Source organism: Octopus bimaculoides, chromosome 21 (assembly GCF_046866305.1).
Source record: "Octopus bimaculoides isolate indiv1 chromosome 21, ASM4686630v1, whole genome shotgun sequence".
Taxonomy (NCBI): domain Eukaryota; kingdom Metazoa; phylum Mollusca; class Cephalopoda; order Octopoda; family Octopodidae; genus Octopus; species Octopus bimaculoides.
The window spans coordinates 38632014-38652013 of record NC_142948.1 but is presented as its reverse complement, the minus strand read 5'-3'; the positions used below and the strand labels follow the sequence as shown (position 1 = coordinate 38652013).

The 20000-nt window shown below is 38.0% G+C and overlaps 1 protein-coding gene across 4 annotated transcripts in view; it reads left to right on the top strand.

The window, feature by feature from the left end:
* Positions 1 to 20000, top strand: part of LOC106878658 (nuclear receptor subfamily 5 group A member 2) — a 170874-nt gene that overhangs the window by 118086 nt on the left and 32788 nt on the right. The window contains exon 1 of one of the 4 annotated variants that reach the window (XM_089339182.1): positions 10304 to 10388. The exons of the other annotated variants lie outside the window; for them this stretch is intronic. The gene's annotated coding sequence lies outside the window, so the exon portion shown is untranslated. Of the gene's footprint in view, positions 1 to 10303; positions 10389 to 20000 lie in introns of those variants that run through there. 4 annotated transcript variants of the gene reach the window in all.

The following is a 20000-nucleotide window of genomic DNA, read 5'->3' as shown; positions in this document are numbered from 1 at the left end:
GAAGCTGAAACCATAAAAGTCCCCCTCCCCACCACCAAATACCTTCTGCTTCATCATTCTCTTTGACTGCTTACCATTTCTTCTTCATTTTCTTCAGATTTTATTGTCTTTAAAGTTGTTGCTGTTGTTGTTTGTTTTTTCCTACATGTTTTAAATGGCTATACTCCTGCAACACATACTCATGTTCATGTCCTGTTGATCATACTGGCAGAAATGACTGGTGCGTTTGGACAAAATGCTTTTGGTGGTATTTCATGTAACTTTGTTTGAGTGGGGGGTGCTGGAAAGTTCCTGACTTTGGGCAGAAGAAATTACAGGACGATCAGTTAATTGGGATTTTATTGCAACATATTCCCCTTCTCAGATTCACACACTTACTGCAGTGATCCTTCAGTTATTTTCTAAACCCTGTAAAAGAACTCGGCTGGTTGAGCTTCCTGCCAAGCCTTTCGCAATCCCCTTAAAACCAGGAACTTTTCAGCATATATACCTCATATATTCTTGAGTTCAAATTTCACCAAGGTTGACTTTGTCTCTCATCCGTTTTGGGCGGGGTTGGGATTGGGGGGTTGATGAAATACCAGTTAAGGTATTGGGTTTGTTGAAATCAGCTTGCTTCCTCCAAATCTTCTCTTCCAAATTACTGACCGAAATTAGCAAGAATTATTATTATTATTATTATTATTATTATTATTATTATTATTATTATTAAGGTACCAAGCTGGTAGAATTATTACTGCATCAGACCAAATGTTTAGTGACTCTATCTTTTGGCTTTCTGTATTCTGAATTCATATTCTTTTGGAGTTGGCTTTGCTTTTCATCCTTTTGGGGTTTGATAAGATATGTACCAGTTGAACACTGAGGGGGGGTCAATGTAATCGCCCGGCACCCCCCCCCCCCATCCTTCTCTTAACCCTTTCGTAACCAACCTGGCTGAAACTGGCTCTGGCTCTGTGATACAAATGTCTTGCTTTTAAAAGTTCTGAATTAAAATCTTCCACCAAATCTTAGTCTCAATTTATGTTCCTAACACTAGCTTAATGATAACGAAGTTATTTTACTAAATTCTTTGTTATATTTAAAATTAAATGAAAGAAACAGAGAGCAGCTCAAAATAGATATTGGTAACGAAAGGGTTTTACACACAATGTCTGTAGATTCGCTGTTAACTGAAAGCTTTGTGGTTTAACGTGGAGGGTTTCTAAACAGCTCAGAACAAGAACCAAAATGATTGGTTTTAAATTCCATGACAGACGTCGGGATTCGCTTGTCTCCCCATTGCAAGATGCTGAAGGATGGTGGCAGGAAGCTGTTCAGCTATTTAGGGATAAACAGGATTGTGAACGACACAATGCCAACTCATTTGCATATTGGTACAACACTCACCGGCTGATGTTGATTATTGCTGGAGTTTTGGGATGTAGGGGTTTCTGCTTTTGGATGATTCTGTCCCTTCTCTTCCTTTGTTTTCTTTATTATTGACATCATCATCATCATCATTACCAGCATCATTGTTACCATCGTTGATGTTGTTGTCATCATCACAACCACCATCATCGTCACCATCATCATCATCAGCATCGTCGTTACCATTGTTGATGTTGTTGTCATCATCACAACCACCATTGTCATCACCATCATCATCATCATTGGCAACACCATTGCAACCAGTGCTGTCATCATCATCATCATCATCATCATCATCATCATCACAATCACCTTGTTTACCTTTGCTTACCACCGTGACTTAATGCTTTCATTTAGTGTGTCTATGGCCACACACACACACACACACACACATATTCTGACACAGTAATACATTCAAACACAAATACACACACATTGACATACACTAGCGCACACACACGCACACACACAGACGCACACACACACACACACACATCCGTACATGCACAGGCATGGGTGTGCAGATATGTATACACACATACGCAAGGCAGCACAAACACGCATACAAACCTATGCAGACATCTGAACCCCCCACACAGACATCAGCACACGCACACGCGGCTGCTGCTTCATTAATTTGCTTGGCTTGATTATGGAAACGTCAACTGGAAACCTTTACAGTGACTTCATAACATACTCGTCATTACGTCATTCTCGGCTCTCTTGTAAGGTATCTCATCAACAGCAGCATCATCATCATCATCATCATCATCATAATCATCATCGTCATTGCCATCATTGTTGTTGACTTATCGTCATCCTTCCCCCCTTCGTTATCATCAACACCATCATCATCATCATCATCATCATCATCATCATCATCATCACTATTACTGCCACCATAACACTATCATCATCATAGCCATCATAACTGTCATCACCCTCAGAATCTTGATCATCATGACTATCATCATCAGCATCATCATCATTATTCTCATCATCATCATCATCATCTTCATCGTCACTTTAATTATAGCATTTTCATCATCGACATCATTTCCAATCCCACAATCATAGTAATTAAGTCCTCGTTATTAACCTTCCCTAACTCTTTCATCATCTGAACAACCACCAATACTACTACCACATCACCCCCCCCCCACCACCACCATCATCATCATCAATACTACTTAATCACTGTCACCTGCACCACCACCACCATCACTATCAACTTCACCCTCACCTTAATCATCATCATCATCATCATAGGTACCCCTCCTTATGTCTAACATCACCACCACTACTACCATGCTCAGCAGTTTTCCATTTGGTTCTTTACATTGTGAGTTCAAATCCCACCATGGTTGATTTCACATTTCGTCCCTTTGTGGGGGTCGAAGCAATCAGCTCACCCCCTTACTCAAAACTTCATGTCCTTCTGCCAATAATAGAAAGGATTATTATTATTGTTTATCAATTTGTCTTGCAAGACTCCTGATGTGAAACCATGTCTTGAAACAAATATTGTGGGATTTTGGAATGGTCTTTGTTTTTTGGGGTGGGGTGGGGGGATGTCAAATAAACACATGCACTATATATATATATATTTGTTCTTCACTCATTTATTACTGTTCTTATTCTAACTCGTGTCGATTGTCCGGAAATCTTTCATCACACATCTGTGACCGCTTCAGCAACACTTTCCATCCTTGTGTCTGCTCTTGCTCCACTTAGTCCATTCTATTCTTCTATGATGTGACAAAAAATTTCCAAACAATGGACATGAGTTAAAATAAGAACAGCAAGAAACAAGTGGACAAATATACAGAGCATGTGTTTATTTGGAAAAAAAAAAAAGAATTTTAAATGACCCTCCTGAAATTATTATTATTATTATCTCCCCAATTCTAATTCCTTGATGACATTCAAAGAAAACCTATTTCTGTGTCTGTTTCTTTGTAATGCCATTCTTCCATATCACCCTCTATGCTTCACCATTTCTTCAGTTTTACAAATTCCAGTCCCCAGCAAGTACTCTTAAAATGTACTCTTCCATTACTCACTGTGTACTCCTAGTGCACTCATTACTTTCTCGTTAGGTTGCTGGTCAATTTAATTATGGTAATGACCATGTTTGTCTCTCTCTGCCATTTTGAAATTCCATCAGGTCCCAACCTCCTACCTCCCCATCTTCCCCTTATTTTGTTCTTGTTTTCCTCTTCCTGTTCCATCTCATCTTCCTTCGTCGTCATCATCATCATCATCATCATGTTTCAAAACCATTTTTTGCTACCATGGTTACCTGGACATGTGTACATGGCTGCAAATGGCAGTGTATGTGTGTGTGTATGTATGTGCACATGTGTGTACATGTCTAAGTATGTGTATGTATGTGTGCGCATGCGCATGTATGACTGTATCTTAGTTTTTTCTCCTACTCTGGATGATAGACATACATTGCCATCTGTATTCTTTTTTCTCTTTTTCCCAAACATAACATCATATACATACAAAGCCTTGTGAGTGGATTTGGCAGATGGAAACTGAAAGAAGCCCATCGTATATGTGTGTGTGTCTGTGTTTGTCCCTCCTACACCATCGCTTGACAACCGATGCTGGTGTGTTTACATCCCTGTAACTTAGCAGTTCGGCAAAAAAGATTGATAGAATAAGTACTAAGCTTACAAAGAATAAGTCCTGAGGCCGATTTGTTTGACTAAAGGTGGTGCTCCAGCATGGCCGCAGTCAAATGACTGAAACAAGAGAATAATCATGTGTTTCACTTTGAATATTCTGACTACATTAATATAACTTGACTGAATTTTTATTATTATTCTTTATCAATTTCGTTAAGTATTTTTTTAATTAAATTTCTTAAAATATTTCAAACGTTAACTAACGACACAAAAGAAAGAAGGAAATCAAGAAATTTTTTTATCATTTAAAAAAAATTTTATTTTAGAACTTAACATGAAAGCAGTTGGTAACTTATTGATAATTCCCTTAAGGGGTCAGTGCTATAAGAAGGTCACTGACCCCTGTTCTAGAACCCTATTATCCAACAAGTACCATGTTTAAAAGAAAAAAAAAAGAAAGAAAATCTAAAATGTGACTGTGTGATCTGAGGGTAATTTTGACTGCCATTTCTAGCAGATGAAGTAAGCTAAGAGTGAGTAGTTGTGAAAAAAGAAAGAAAAGCCTCTGTACTTTCTGAGAGAGAGAGAGAGAGAGAGAGAGAGAGAGAGAGAGAGAGAGAGAGAGAGAGATTAGGACTAGTTTAATACTGTACTTTGTGATTAATCCAGTTATTGCACGATAAGTAGCAATATCCTGAGGCAACACCTCATGTTCACTAAGCCTGGCTTGGTTGGATGGTTGGCTGGTTGGTTGGCTGGTTGGTTGGGTGGGTGGATGGGTGGTGGTGGTAATGACAGCAGCAGCAGCAGCAGCAATAACAATGGTGGTAATAGTGATGATGATTGTAATGGTGGTTGTAACAATTGCAGTAGTAGTAGTAGTAGTAGTAACTGGTGATGTTGGTTTGGTATGGTGGTAACAGAGCAGGTGATAGTAGCAGTGCTAATAGTGATGGTGCTTGTAATGGTATCTGTTGTAGTAGTAGCAGTAGCAGCTGTAGTAGTGTTGATGTTGGCTAATTTGGTAGGGTGGTGACAATAGTAGTGGTAGAAGTAGTAGCAGCAGTAGTGGTGATGGTGGTGGTTACAGTTATGTAGTAGTAGTAGTGGTGGTGGTGGTGGTGGTGGTATTAATGATGGTTGTAATGGTAGTAGTAGTAGTAGTAGTAGTAGTAGTACTTGTAGTGTGATCCACAACCACCACGGTCATCCCTGCTCTAAGAAACCTATACTAAGGAATAATAATAATAATAATAATAATAATAATAATAATAATAATGAATTCAAATTTTAGCACAAAGCCAGCAATTTTCTGGGATGGGGAAGTTGATTACATCAGCCTCAAGGTAGAAATGATACTTAATTTATCAACTGCGAAAGTGAACCTCAGTGGAATTTGAACTCGGAACGTAAGGATGGGCGAAATGCTGCTAAGCGTTTTGTCCAGTTTGCTGTAGTAGTAGTAATAATAATAATAATAATAATGATGGTTTCAAATTTTTGCCACAAGGGCAGCCATTTGGTGGGGGAGGGAATGAGTCGATTACATCGACCCCAGTATTCAACTGGTACTTATTTTTATCAACCCCCAAAAGGATGGAAAGCAAGGCTGACTGGTCAAGTTCTCTGGTTGACGTAATCAACTTGTCCCATTTCCTCCAAAATTTCAGGCCTTGTACCTAAAGTAGAAAAGATTATTATTATTATTATTATTGTTGTTGTTATTTAAGGTAGCAAGCTGGCAGAATTGTTAGGATGCTGGATGAAATATTTAGCTGCTGTGTTCTGAGTTCAAATTTCGCTGAGATCGACTTTGCCTTTCATCCTTTCGGGGTTGATAAACTAAGTACCAGTGAAACACTGGGGTTGATGTAATTGACTCACCCCCTTCCCCGAAAGTTTCAGGCCTTGTGCCTAGAGTAAACAGCACCATCATCTTCATTATGATTTATAGTGATGGTTTCTTATTATCACACAGATATAATCTGACTTCATTCATGTCCAGTATATTACTGGTACTTGTTTAATCTACCATTTAATGAGCAACAACCTAATGAGATGAAGCAGCGGACTTTGTTTTGTATTGCTCTTGCAACTGTGTGGAGTTCTTCTCAAGACCTCATCTGACGTCCATACCTTTGTTCACAACTGTTCTCTTCAAGAATGCGTAGTCTGAGCTGCCCTCGAAGATCTGCATGTGGTCCATCCAGACCAAAGAAGATCACAATCTAACTCAGGCCGTGAGGTAACCTACTTTCTTATGAATAGGACCCAGGAGACCCATGAGTTGGAATATTAAGTGAAAAGAACAGAAAAGAAGGAAGAAATAAAAGATTCTTTTTTTTGTCTTTGTTTATTTCTCAGGGAAAAGCACTTCACATTGTAACAAGCCTATTATTATTATTATTTTTATTATTATTCAACTTAGGTACAAATACATAATGCTTATACATACATATATATATGCTTATATATACATATATATTTGTGTGTGTGTATATGTATGTATATTTGCACACACATACATATATGCTAAAACTAAAAAAAAACCCTGAACAGTGATAATAATAATAGTTTCAAATTTTGGCACAAGGCCAGCAATTTTAGGGGAATAGGGGTTTGTCTGTTATATTAAGCCTTGTGTTCAACTAGTACTTGTTTTATTGACCCTAAAAAGACAAAAGGGGACATTGACCTTGTTGGATCTTGGAATAATAATAATAATAATAATAATAATAATAATAATAATAATAATAATAATAATAATGGTGATGATTTCTAATTTAGGCACAAAACTGGCATTAGTTGATTACTTTAACTCCCAGTGCTCAACTGGTATGTATTATGTCAACCCCCTCCCCTAAAAGGGTGGAAGGCAAAGTAACACACATGCACACCAACATACACTTGTGTGCAGATACTAGCACTAGCTTACAATCACCCACATACATCAGCTCGTGTAGAGACTCACCTTAACACACACACACACATACACATTAATACATAAACGCATTCATACAAGTTGGCTCACACAGATGTGCTCTTACACACGACTTTGCTGCACAAGCCCTTACTCCACTGTGTACATCCATGTATCAGGGACATTTGATAAATAAACATCACATTTGACAATAATTTGAATGCTGCAGGGGTCAAACCGGCCAGATCTGGCCAAAATAGTCTGCCTGTTCTATGTCCAAACAGGCCAGATCCAGCCTCTCACACCTACCCGACAATGTCAGTCTAAAAATAAACAGTCACATCATTGGAATCTTGAAGCTACATCAATCATGCATGATTAATTCAGAACAATGTGAATGAATAAGCATTACATTTGATAGAGTAATCCGAGTGCGAAACGGTTAATACACATGTGCACGTTAAGGCGTGAAAGCATTTGCATAAATTTGCTTACACAAGTGCTCTGATGCACATTTTTGCACATGCTTGCATTCACGCATGCACATATTAACCTATGTAACATGAATGTTCTCACTCACACTCTCACACATACACACACACACACATATCATACACATCTTCACATGCATATTAACCTATTAACACACCCACACATGAGCTAACAAGTAAGGTTTAATACATATCCACATGCACACGTTAATACATGCACAACCCATATAACATACACACACACACGCCATGTACATACACGCATGAACACTAACCTATTAACACAGACTCAGACATACACATTCGTATACAGGTAACACACACGCATCACATCACATCACTAAACTACAGGTGCTGCTGCTGCTTATTTGCAGTCAATACAACAAGGAATTCACTGGTTGATCAATACTTGACAACTTGATGGTTCATCTCTGATGTAATTTAATACCTGGTTGTGAGAGAGAGAGTGAGTACGTCAGGTCGGTGTTCTAGTACATTCCGCTAATTGATGGTGAAGCAGTTGAAAGAGAGAGAGAGAGAGAGAGAGAGAGAGAGAGAGAGTGGTGGTGGAGGACATGACATCATCTGTACTGTCACTTGTGTGTTTGGTGGCAGATGTATCTATGTATCTGTCTGTTATTTGTCATTCTCTCCTCATGTCTGTGTGTGTGTGTGTGTATATATATATATATATATATATATATATATATATATATATATATATATATATACACACGTGTGTGCAGATACACACACACACACACACACATATATATACACTGTCTCTCTTTCTCTCTCTCACTCACACACACATGAAAATATATGCATAAATATGTGTGTACAAGCAATTTGTTTTTTTTAATATTTTAGTTGGCTAGCAAGGATGTACCCAGGAACATTTACAGAGCCTCCAAGACTACTGCCTCTCTTGAATTAAGACGTTTTTTTCACTGCCAAAAAAATCAAAACAAAACTTCATTCATTTTTAACGAATATATATTAATATATCACCGCTTCCTCATAGTAAATCTGTATCAAAATACTTATTGCCTAAAGCGAAAATTCTTCTCAGTGGCAAACAGCAGTGAATGTGGCCTTTCAAATATGTCCCATCTGTCTGTCTATCTGTCTATCCATCAAATATGTATTCCATGGGTGTGACAAATTCAAAAGTAACTGTCCGGTCACTTGGTCACTTAGAATAAAGAACTCAGAAGATAATTGTTAAGAGTGAATAAAATATTTAGTCATTAGTCTGACAAAATATATTTTGATGGATGAATGATTATGGATTTTATATAACGTGTGTGTGTGTGTATACATCTGCCTGTATGTGTGTGTGTGTGTGTGTGTGTGTGTGTGAGTATATATAAAACAAATATTTATTGTTAGCCGAAAGTCTAAAGTAAACTTTGAAGTTTTTGAAATCTATAAAATACGTTCAAGCTTCATTAGTTGATGCCTGATGTTTTTATATTTGCTTATGATGTGGTTCATTCAAGAGCAACACTATTGAACGGTGGTCATCTGTATTCATAGATAGACGTAGGCCTTCAGACATAGGCACACACAAAGGTAAGAAGCTTGGTCCTTGACCACATGGCTGTAGTCTAATGTGGCTAAGGGAAAGTAAATGACCAATTACAAAAAAAGAAAGGGAAAGAAATATAAATAATATGTTGACATTGTAAGTATTTATAAAGTTTTGAGAGAATGTGAAATAATTTCGTTTTGGAACAGTGGATCTCGAAGCACTCACATAAAGCTATAGATAATAGCATGTAACTATTGAGTTGATAAACCCTTTTGAATAACCTTCAGTTTTTCTCTGTTCAAGAACATTTTTAACCCAACAGTCACATGGTACTATTTACAACTCTATGTGTGCTTCAAGATCCACCAGTACAAAAGACAGAATTAGATAAATTTCTATTTTTAGATTTAGCAATAAATTGTCTTGCTTCTCAAGCTGTGTCCCTAATCCACCTTGGAATATAAATTGAAATTTTATGTAAGTTTCACCAAATCTCAGTTCATGACATGATGTTATCAATGGCTATGTGGGTTATTGAAGTTCTTCACTGAGAAACATGTCTTTACATAAAATGCATTAAGAAACACGTGCACATGTGTATGTGTGTGTGTTTATAGAATTCATCATCACCATCAGCATAGTTTGTAATGCACCCTTCCTGATGCCAACTCCTTTACAGAGCGTTATCAATTTGGGGGTAATTTAACAAAAAGGTATCTTTTTCGTTGTGTTTGTGTGGTTTAAACTTCTGGCTGTTTAGCTTCCCATCCAGGAGGATTTGATATTTCTCATTCACTCAACCTTTGTGAGAACTTGGATCATTGGTATTAGTTTCAGGAACTTGTCTTTCAAAAATAATAATAATGATAATTAAAAGGCACAACAAGAAAACTTGAATGAAACAGAAACAAAATGAAAAGAAAGAAACATACAAACTAAAAGATAAAGAAAGAAAGAGAGAAAGTCTGAGGGGAGGAGAGTGTGGAAGGAGAGAGGAAATTCCTTAACAGTAATTCTCTCTCTTCCTCTCCATACAAGCTAATGTACCTTTAGTGTCTGTAAGGCCACCCTGGGCTCACCAAGAACTGAACTCAATGTGTGTATGTGTGTGATGAGAAAAAAACCTGTTCAGTCCAGTTTACACTTAGAGCCGTGTGAGAGAGAAAGAGAATGAGATCTTGTCTATTTTGGTCTCCAATCCACAAAGCTCTGTTTCTCACTTCTTAATCTATAACCACAGTTATATAAATGATATATATATATATATATACATATATAATATATATACATGTACACACACACATATATATATAACAGTTGTTTGTGATTAAGAAGAGGACAGACATTTTACGAACTATTGTGAATATACGAATTAACTTTATCTGCGTATTTTTGGGGTATTTATTGTGTTTTGCAAACTTTATAAAGTTTAAAGGTTGTATATATATCTTTGTTCGTTTGTACATATGTGTATGACTATGTATGTATATATATTTGTGTATACATATTTATGAAGCATGCGTCATTTTTGTTCAGCTTTTGCTGTATTTCTGTGTTCTTATTTCTTTATGTGAGTGAGTATATATATATATATATATATATATATATATATATGTATATATAATTTGGTTGCCTATCACACCCCTATCTATCAACCACTGAATCATTTAATCAATCAATACACACACACACACACACACACACACACACATATATCAGTGTATGTGTATATTATAGAAATGCATTAGTTTCTACACAGGTATAAATATAAACACACCCATATGTGTGTGTGAATGTGTGTCTATATGTATGTACACACACACACATATAAATTTCTGGACAAGTATAAACATAAACACACCTATATATATGTCTGTCTTTCATTATATACCTATCAATGAATGAATCAATCAATTTACATATCAAATATATATATATATATATATATATATCAAATATATATATATATATACACACACATACACTCTTTCGTCCCAACTTTCTCTCACTCTTTCTTCCTGTTCCTTGAGTAATGCTGCGATGGACTGGCGTCCCGTCCAGCTGGGTGGGGGGAACACATACGCCATGGAAACCGGGCCCATGAGCCTGGCCAGGCTTTGAAAGGGCAAAAAAAAAAAAATATACATTTATATATATATATATATATATATATATATATATATATATATATATCTCATATGACCGACCAGACTATTGGATGTAGTTATACATCACTGGTCACAGTGTGCTTTGCATTGTTTTAGCTCTTGAATGATGCCACCCCACTGGCCAGGCAGGCAGGGTTTCCCATTTACAGCTGGAGCAATGTGAAATGAAGTATTTTGATCAAAGATATAACGTTGAGGCATTCTGGGAATTGAAACCATCCTCTTACAATTGTGAGTGCAACACACCTAACCACTAGGCCATGCGCCTTCACATGTATACACGCACACACACATAGATATGTATGTATATAAGTATATATGTATGTGTGTATAATAGTATTTTGTGTATACATTTATTTGCATTGGTGTGTGTGTAAACCTTTCGTCACACACCTGTGACCTCTTCAGTGACACTTTCCATCTTCGTGTGTGCTCTTGCTCTAAGAACAGTAATAAATGAGTGAAGAATGGATATATAGTGCGTGTGTTTATTTGGCAAGGAAAAACAAAATAAACGACCATCCTGAAATACAACAATGTGTGTGTGTGTGTGTGTATGTGTGTGTCTGCCTGTCTGATTCTCTCTTTAGCTCTCTCTCTCTTTCTTTTTTTTCTCTCTCTTTCTCTCTCTCTCTCTCTCTCTCTCTGCATATCTATTTGTTTTTATCAATCCAGAATATCTCCTTCAGCCATATATACATACTTGTGTGTGTGAACATGTAATATGCATGTATAAATATATATAAGTGTATACATGTCTGTGTTTGCATATGTATATGTATGCATGTATATATATGTGTGTGTATGTATATATCTGTAACTGCATATAAGCATTTATATGTGTGTGTATACGTGTATATGTGTGCTTGCATGTGCATGTATACTTTTGAAATATCAACCATAAATATTTAATCCTCTGGATTGCTCCAGTTTTACATGTAAACCCATTAGCTTGTTGTTACAACAGCAAATCCTGCTTCTTTTAACGAGAGCACACACACACACATTCCATATATTGTCTTTGTTTTGTTGATTTCTTTTTTTTTTTTTTTTGTAGGTAGATTAATTAGATTTATTCATTGAAGCAGAAATTAAGACTACAATTAACCAAATCAGATGTTTTTTATTTTATTTTATTTTATCTTATTTCATTCTGTAACTGCAGAATTCATTGACACTTAACTGTTTCAAACAGTTGTTTAATATAGTCGTGTTGTTGTTGTTTGAAGTCTAGTCTTGCATTATTCCACCTTTCAACCTGTTGATAGTCAATTTGTGTATTCGAGACTTGTTGTTGTTCTTGTTGTTGTTGTTCTTGTTGTTTGGTCCTAGTCATCATTGCATAATCACACTTTTTGACCTGTAGATATATAAACCAATCACATTTATTGGAGCCAGTTCTAAAGCCTGTAACATAGCTGTGTGTGTGTGTGTGTGTAAGCAAGTGGGGGGTGGGGGGTGGCAGTCTACCCCAGGAGATGCTTTTAGTGGGTGGCACCTTTGAGTTTGCTGTATAAGCCTGTATAGAAGTGGAGGGCCTGGATGGGAGAGGGTGGCAAATTCAAGGGCCAACTGGGGTGGCACACACTCTGACTGTGCCACTGTCTAAAGCTGCTAAATTGGTGCAGTGTTGTAAAAGTATCGAATACAAATGTCATGCCTTTTGGTATTTATTCTGGTTCTTTATTGCCTAAGTTCACATCCCACTGGCTTCATCAAATTTGCAACGCATTCATCCTTTCATGACAGATCGACACCAGCTCAGGCCCAGAGGCTGATTGGCAAATCATGTCGTTAGAGTTATGGATGCGATTAGATGCTTTTTTGGTATCTGTTCTGGTTCTTTGTGTCGTGAGTTCAGAGTTCAAATTACACAAGGGATGTGAATCCTGTTGGTAACCAAGGCAAATCTCCTAAAATATATATGTATAAAACATGATATATATATATATATATATATATATATATATATATATATATATATATATATATATAAAATCTCAAACTAAACCTCTGACTTAGTCATCATCATCATCATCATCACTGAACTGAAGGAGAAGCTGATCACAATCTTCCCCCTCCGCCTCCTTCACCCATTACAATATTTATAATCAATGGTGATTTTAGGAGATTTGCCTTGGTTACCAACAGGATTCACATCCCTAGTGTAATTTGAACTTTGAACTCACGAGTGAGAAGACCCGGCAAGCCAAGTAAGATCATTGCCAGTGCCCCTGGACTGGCTCTTGTGCGGGTGGCACATGAGATGCACCATTTTGAGCGTGGCCGTTGCCAGTACCGCCTGACTGGCTCCCGTAGGATTTTCGAGTGAGATCGTTGCCAGTGCCCCTGGACTGGCTTGTGCGGGTGGCACATAAAAGACACCATTTCGAGCGTGGTCGTTTTCGTGCGGGTGACACGTAAAAGCACCCACTACACTCTCTGAGTGGTTGGCGTTAGGAAGGGCATCCAGCTGTAGAAACTCTGCCAAATTAGATTGGAGCCTGGTGTTGCCATCCGGTTTCACCAGTCCTCAGTCAAATCGTCCAACCCATGCTAGCATGGAAAGCGGACGTTAAACGATGATGATGATGATGATGATATTATATATAACATATGAACCATAGGTAAAACAGTATATTTTGTCAGTATTTATATTGTGTGTGTGTATATATGTACGTATGTATATGTGTTGTATAAACATGTATATATGTGTGTGTGTATATGTGTATATGAGCATATATATGTGTGTGTGTACATATATATATATATGTACATACACACCTCACAATATACAGCCAACCAGATATGTACTTTCCCCTCCCCCTCCCCTGTTCATAGACACACAATGTGCCCTTTCCACAGTTACCCTCTATACATAACCATCACTTGTACACCCCCTTTATATACACCACCCACATATGTGCACTGTCCTGCTCCCCACCCCTCAGTCTGACACTACTCTGTTTCTTCAAATGTACTTCCCCACCCCCAACCATTTCTCCACACACCCAACCCTATAAGGAAGCCCAACATCCTTAATTAAAATTTTATTTCATGAAAATAAATAAATACGTGTTTGTGTGACACACACACTTGTGTGCATGTGTACATCATACTTTCATACATTTATATATATATATATATATATATATATATATACATACATATATCTCTATATATATGCACACACAGACGACTGATTACATTACATTATTTAATATAGTATGTGTTTCATGTATGTATGTGTATATACGTATGTATGTGTGGAGAGAGGAGATTAGCGTGGGTAGGAGAAAGGAAGAGTTGTGTGTGTGTGTGTGTGTGTGTTTGTTTGTGTTTGTTTTACAACACTTGCTTTTGACTTGTCCACATCCTCATAGCTTTGTGGTTCAACAAAAGAGAACCTCATTGATTAGATACCAGACTTTAAATGTATACTAGGATTGATTTGATTGGCTCAACCATTCAACATGGTGCTCCAGCATGGGTGCAGTCCAGTGACTGAAGCAGATGGCAAAAAAAAAAAAAGTAAGACTCACTAAGCTCATACTTCACTTTGAAAGATCATAAGGAGAACTTTCAGCACTCCCTCTCCCTTGATTTATTAACTCAATCAAAGCAAATATTATTAGTAGTAAATACATTGTGGATAATATAATTGTAAATGTTATCTCCTCACTAAGCCATGTGGAATAGTATTGATTGTGTGATTACTGGGTTAAAATCCAAAGCAGTCAAGGGAGATCATAGATTCATCCAGGGATTACTCTCCTTCTATTTCTAGTTACCTCCTCTTGGTGGAAGTCCGGCAACTTCACTAAAATTATCTCAAATATTTCTACTTTTGAAACTATTATTGTTCTACACACAAGCAAATCCATTTTACTCTAAGATCATGTGATTGACCAGAGTATCAGATGTTATATATCACTGGTTACAGTGCGCTTTACATTGTTTTTAGCTTTCGAATGATGCCACCGCACTGGCTGCGTGAGCAAGCCAACATTCGCCCTCATTGGAAAGCTAGTCCATTGCAGTGTTCTCCATGTACAGCAGAATGGACTGGAGAAATGTGAAATCGTGTGCTTTGCTCAAGCCCACAATGTGCCTCAAGGTTCAGGAATTGAACCCATGACCTTGTGATTGTGAGGGCAATACTCTAACCACTACCCCATGCATTTTCACATAATAATTATCTAAAACACATTTTAATCTTAACCTTTCAACCGTAAATATTTCTTTAGTTTCCCTTTTAAGGAATCTTCATTCACAGATTCTGAATTACTACAAGGATGTATTTTGTATGATGGGAATTCTCCTTACACGGTGTGTGTGTGTCACCAGGAAGAGCATCCAGCTTTATAAGCCTCTGTCTCTGCTGATGTTGAGGGCCTGATTCAGCTCTGCAAGCTTGTCAAACCATCAAACCCATGACTCATGCCAGCATGGAAAATGGATCTTAAATGATGATGATGATACTGTGTATGTATGTATAATATACATACATATATGTGCGTGTATGTACACACACACACACATATTCTGTCAGTGTCAGTTGAATTCCACTTTCTTTTGCCCAGGGTGTCATACAATGGTGATTGAACCTAGAACTATTGTTGTCGCAAAGCAAACTTCTTAACTATTCACACACGCACACACATATTCATTATTCATGTATGGTGTAGTATTTCAACCACTATATGAAATGATTCATTGAATCATTAAAATATCTTGGCCTACATTTATGTACAATTGTTTTGCATCATGTCTGTCTGTCCGTCTCTCTCTCTCTCTCTCTCTCTCACACACACACACATACATGCACACACACACACACATGAATGTTTATTTACTTTCCTTCCTACTTTCCATCCCTCCTTAATGTTAAATGGAATACAAGCAAGCATTAACTGAGCAAACTCATTAAATGAATTACAATTAAAGTTTCTTTTAAAAGTGTGGTCTTAACTTCAAAGTTTTGCAAATATTGGTTTGCCTACAGGCACACAAAACGATAAACTATACACATATATATATGTGTATATGTATATATATATATATATATATATATATATATATATATATATATATATGTATATATATATATATATATATATATTTCAAAGATCATGCTTCACCACCTCGTCCCATGTCTTCCTGGGTCTACCTCTACCACAGGTTCCCTCCACAGTTAGCGATTGGCACTTCTTTACACAGCTGTCCCCGTCCATACACATCGCATGGCCATACCAACACACTCATCTCTCTTGCACACCACATCTGATGCCTCTTATGCCCAACTTTTCTCTCAAGATGCTTACACTCTGTTGAACATGCACACTGACAATTGCACATCCAGCGAAGCATACTGGCTTCATTTCTTTTGAAGCCTACACATGTCCTCGGCTGTCACAGCCTGTGTTTCACTGCCCTGTAGCATACACACACACACACACACACACATATACATATATATACATATAGTTTGCTGTAATTTAATTTGTAGGATCAGTAGGAAAAAGTATGTCATCTCATGAAAGATAATCATTTAATATATTCAGTTTTTAAATCTGAGCTATTAATAATTTCATGGTATGGAAACAGAATAATCCTGCAGATTTACATATCATGCCTTGTGACTGCGAGCAGGGTTTCAAGCTTGAATACACAACATGGTTGGTTGAGCTGGGAGAATTGCTTGCAGGCACAAGGCATGATATATAAATCTACTGGGTTATTGTGCTTCCACAGCATGAAACTATTAGCAGCTCACATTTATATACTGTGTATATTAAATAACACACACACACACACACACACATATTCATCTACTTCTGTATCTATCTGCCTCTTTTATCTGTCAATCTCTCCATCTACCTACCTATCTATATTTCCTTCTCGCCTTTCAGCATTTCCTCTATCTATGAGTGTGTGTGTGTGTGTGTGTGTGTGTGCATATATATATATATATATGCTTCTGCATATATGTATGCTCCCTCCCACCTCTGCTATACTCCATCCTTAATACTTCTCTTATCTGCAATCACTCTCAGTGCTTCCACATATCCACCATAACCCCTCTCAGCCACTCCTCTATCTCCAACCATCTCTCTTCACACTCTTATGAAACTCCCCCCCCCCACTCTATCCACTCACTCTGCCCAATCCTCTGTACCACTTCACTTAAATTCCTCCCTCTCTCTCCACTGTTCCTTGAAGGTGTGTCCCTCCACTACTACCACCTCCCTCCCCCCAAAACTAGAGTAAGCATGTATCCCCTCTATAGCAAGGCTCTTTTTTTATCCCTATCCCTCTCTTATACTTTAATCTTTCAAGAACTGGATCAAATGCCTCAATACCACTCCCCCCTCCCTGTTGAGGGCCCTTTGTTTTGCAAGCTTCTTGGTGACCCCCTATCAGTGCTGCTGCCACATAAAAAGCACCCACTACACTCTCGGAGTGATTGATGTTAGGAAGGGCATCCAGTTGTAGAACCCTTGCCTGATCAGATTGTGTCCTGGCTTGCCACTCCTCAGCCAAACCATCCAACCCATGCCAGCATGGAAAGTGGACATTAAACAACGATGATGATGATGATGATATATAATAACAGCAGTGCTTTCAAAGCCACTGACCTGATGACATGCAAAAACATAGATATTACTCTGTCATGTTTATATAATATTTCTATAATAATATAATTTGAACAAGTCAGCAACTAACAGATGTTGCTTCTGCAAGAAACAATTGTTTTGGTTTGGGTTAGAGCCATTGGTTTGGGTTAGTCCATTCAGTGTGGTCAGCATCAGGAAGAGCACCCAGCTGTAGAAACCATGACAAAGCAGAAAGTAGTGCCTGATGCAATCCTCTGGGATGCTAAATGGTGATGATGATGATGATGATGTATCAATAGTGTTGACCACCAAGCTATGCTCTGCCGAAAGTGGGGATTGAACTTGCTACACCAAGCTAACTAACCACTTGTCAATCTTGAGAGAGCTGTACACACAAATTCTCTCTCTCTCTCTCCCTCACACATACACGCACGCATGCACAAATCAATGCTCATATGCACACTGGCCCACTCACATCTCAATGTACATTCGTATGTGTATATATATATGTGTGTGTGTGTGTGTGTGCGTGTGCCTTGAAATTATCGTGAAGGCAGCTGAGTACTCCACAGACATGCGTACCCTTAACATAGTTCTCAGAGAGATTCAGCATTACATGGAATGTGACATGGCTGTCCCCTCTCAGTTAGAGGTGCAATTCATTTTTACCAGCTGAGTGGACTGGAGCAATGTGAAGTAAAGTGTCTTGCTTAAGGACATGATGCGCTGCTGGGAATCGAACTCCTGACCTTACAATTGTGAGCCGAATACCCCCAACCACTAAATCATGCACCTTCACACACACACACACACATATACACACTCATAAATAGCTCACCATACATAAATATATATACATAGTTAGACGTGTGTGTGTGTGTGTGTGCTGGTATTTGTTTGCATATATACATGAGCACACTCGGAGGGCAACCACCTTTATTAATGCATCAGCTTCCGCTCTGTTCTTGTTGTTGTTGCTGATTTTGTTTTTGTTCTTTTTGTTTTTTGTTTTTATCTCTTATTAACTCTTGTTTTAACCATTTCCTCTCCCTCACACCCCACCCACACTCTCCTATCTCTTCATTCAGACCTCAGCTACTTGCCAACTGCAAAGCTGTATCTTCCACTTCTTGACTTTTCATTTTATTTACTTGCGGTGTAAATGTGGGGTGGATTATCATTATCATCATCATCATCATCATCATCATCATCACCATCACCATCACCATCACCATCATCATCATCATCAAGGCAGTGAGCTGGCAGAATCGTCAGTGCACTGGGCGAAGTGCTTAGCAGTATTCCGTCTGTCTTTATGTTCTGAGTTCAAATACTGCCAAGGTCAGCTTTACCTTTCATCGTTTTGGGGGCAATAAAATAAGTACCAGTTGAGCACCAGGGTCGATGTAATCGACTATCCCCTACCCCCAAAATTCCTGGCTTTGTACCTTTACTAGAAAGGATTATTATTATTATTATTATTATTATTATTATTATTGTTGTTATCATTGTTGTTATGTTCTGTATTCAGATCCCGCTATGCTTAATTTTCCTTTCATTTTTTCAAAGTCTTGGACTTGTGCCTCGGAGAGGTCTTTCTAGGGGCAATCCCATGCTCATTCATGACCAAAGGGGGTCTTTACCATTTACCCTATACATGCATATAATGGTGTGGAGAGGGGAGGCCGGTATGCATGGGCGACTACTGGTCTTCCATAAACAGCCTTGGTGGGGGAACTTTCTAGGTGCAATCCCATGGGTCATTCATGACCAGAGGGGGTCTTTACTCTCTCTATATACACAAAGCCCTCACACCAACACACATGCACACACATACTCTGTTTTGTTTGGTGCTGTCCTTAATGTGGTTAATAAAGAAATCATCATCATCACCATCACAGCTGGAGCTGGCAGAGTTGTTTGTACATCATGCGAAATGCTTAGTGGTATTTCATCCCTCTACATTTTGAGTTCAAATTCCACCAAGGTTTACTTTTGCTTTTCATCTTTTTTTGAGCTGAATGAAATAAAGGACCTGTGAAGAGCTGGAGAATCGACTTGCCCCCTTTTTCCTCAAGATTACTGGCCTTATGCCAAAATTAAGAATTATCTTCATCACCGTTGTTTAGTGTCCTCCATCCATGCTGGCATGGGTTGGACAGTTTGACAAGAGTCGATCGGGCAGGAGCCTGCACCAGGCTTCTGGGACTGTTTTGGCAGGATT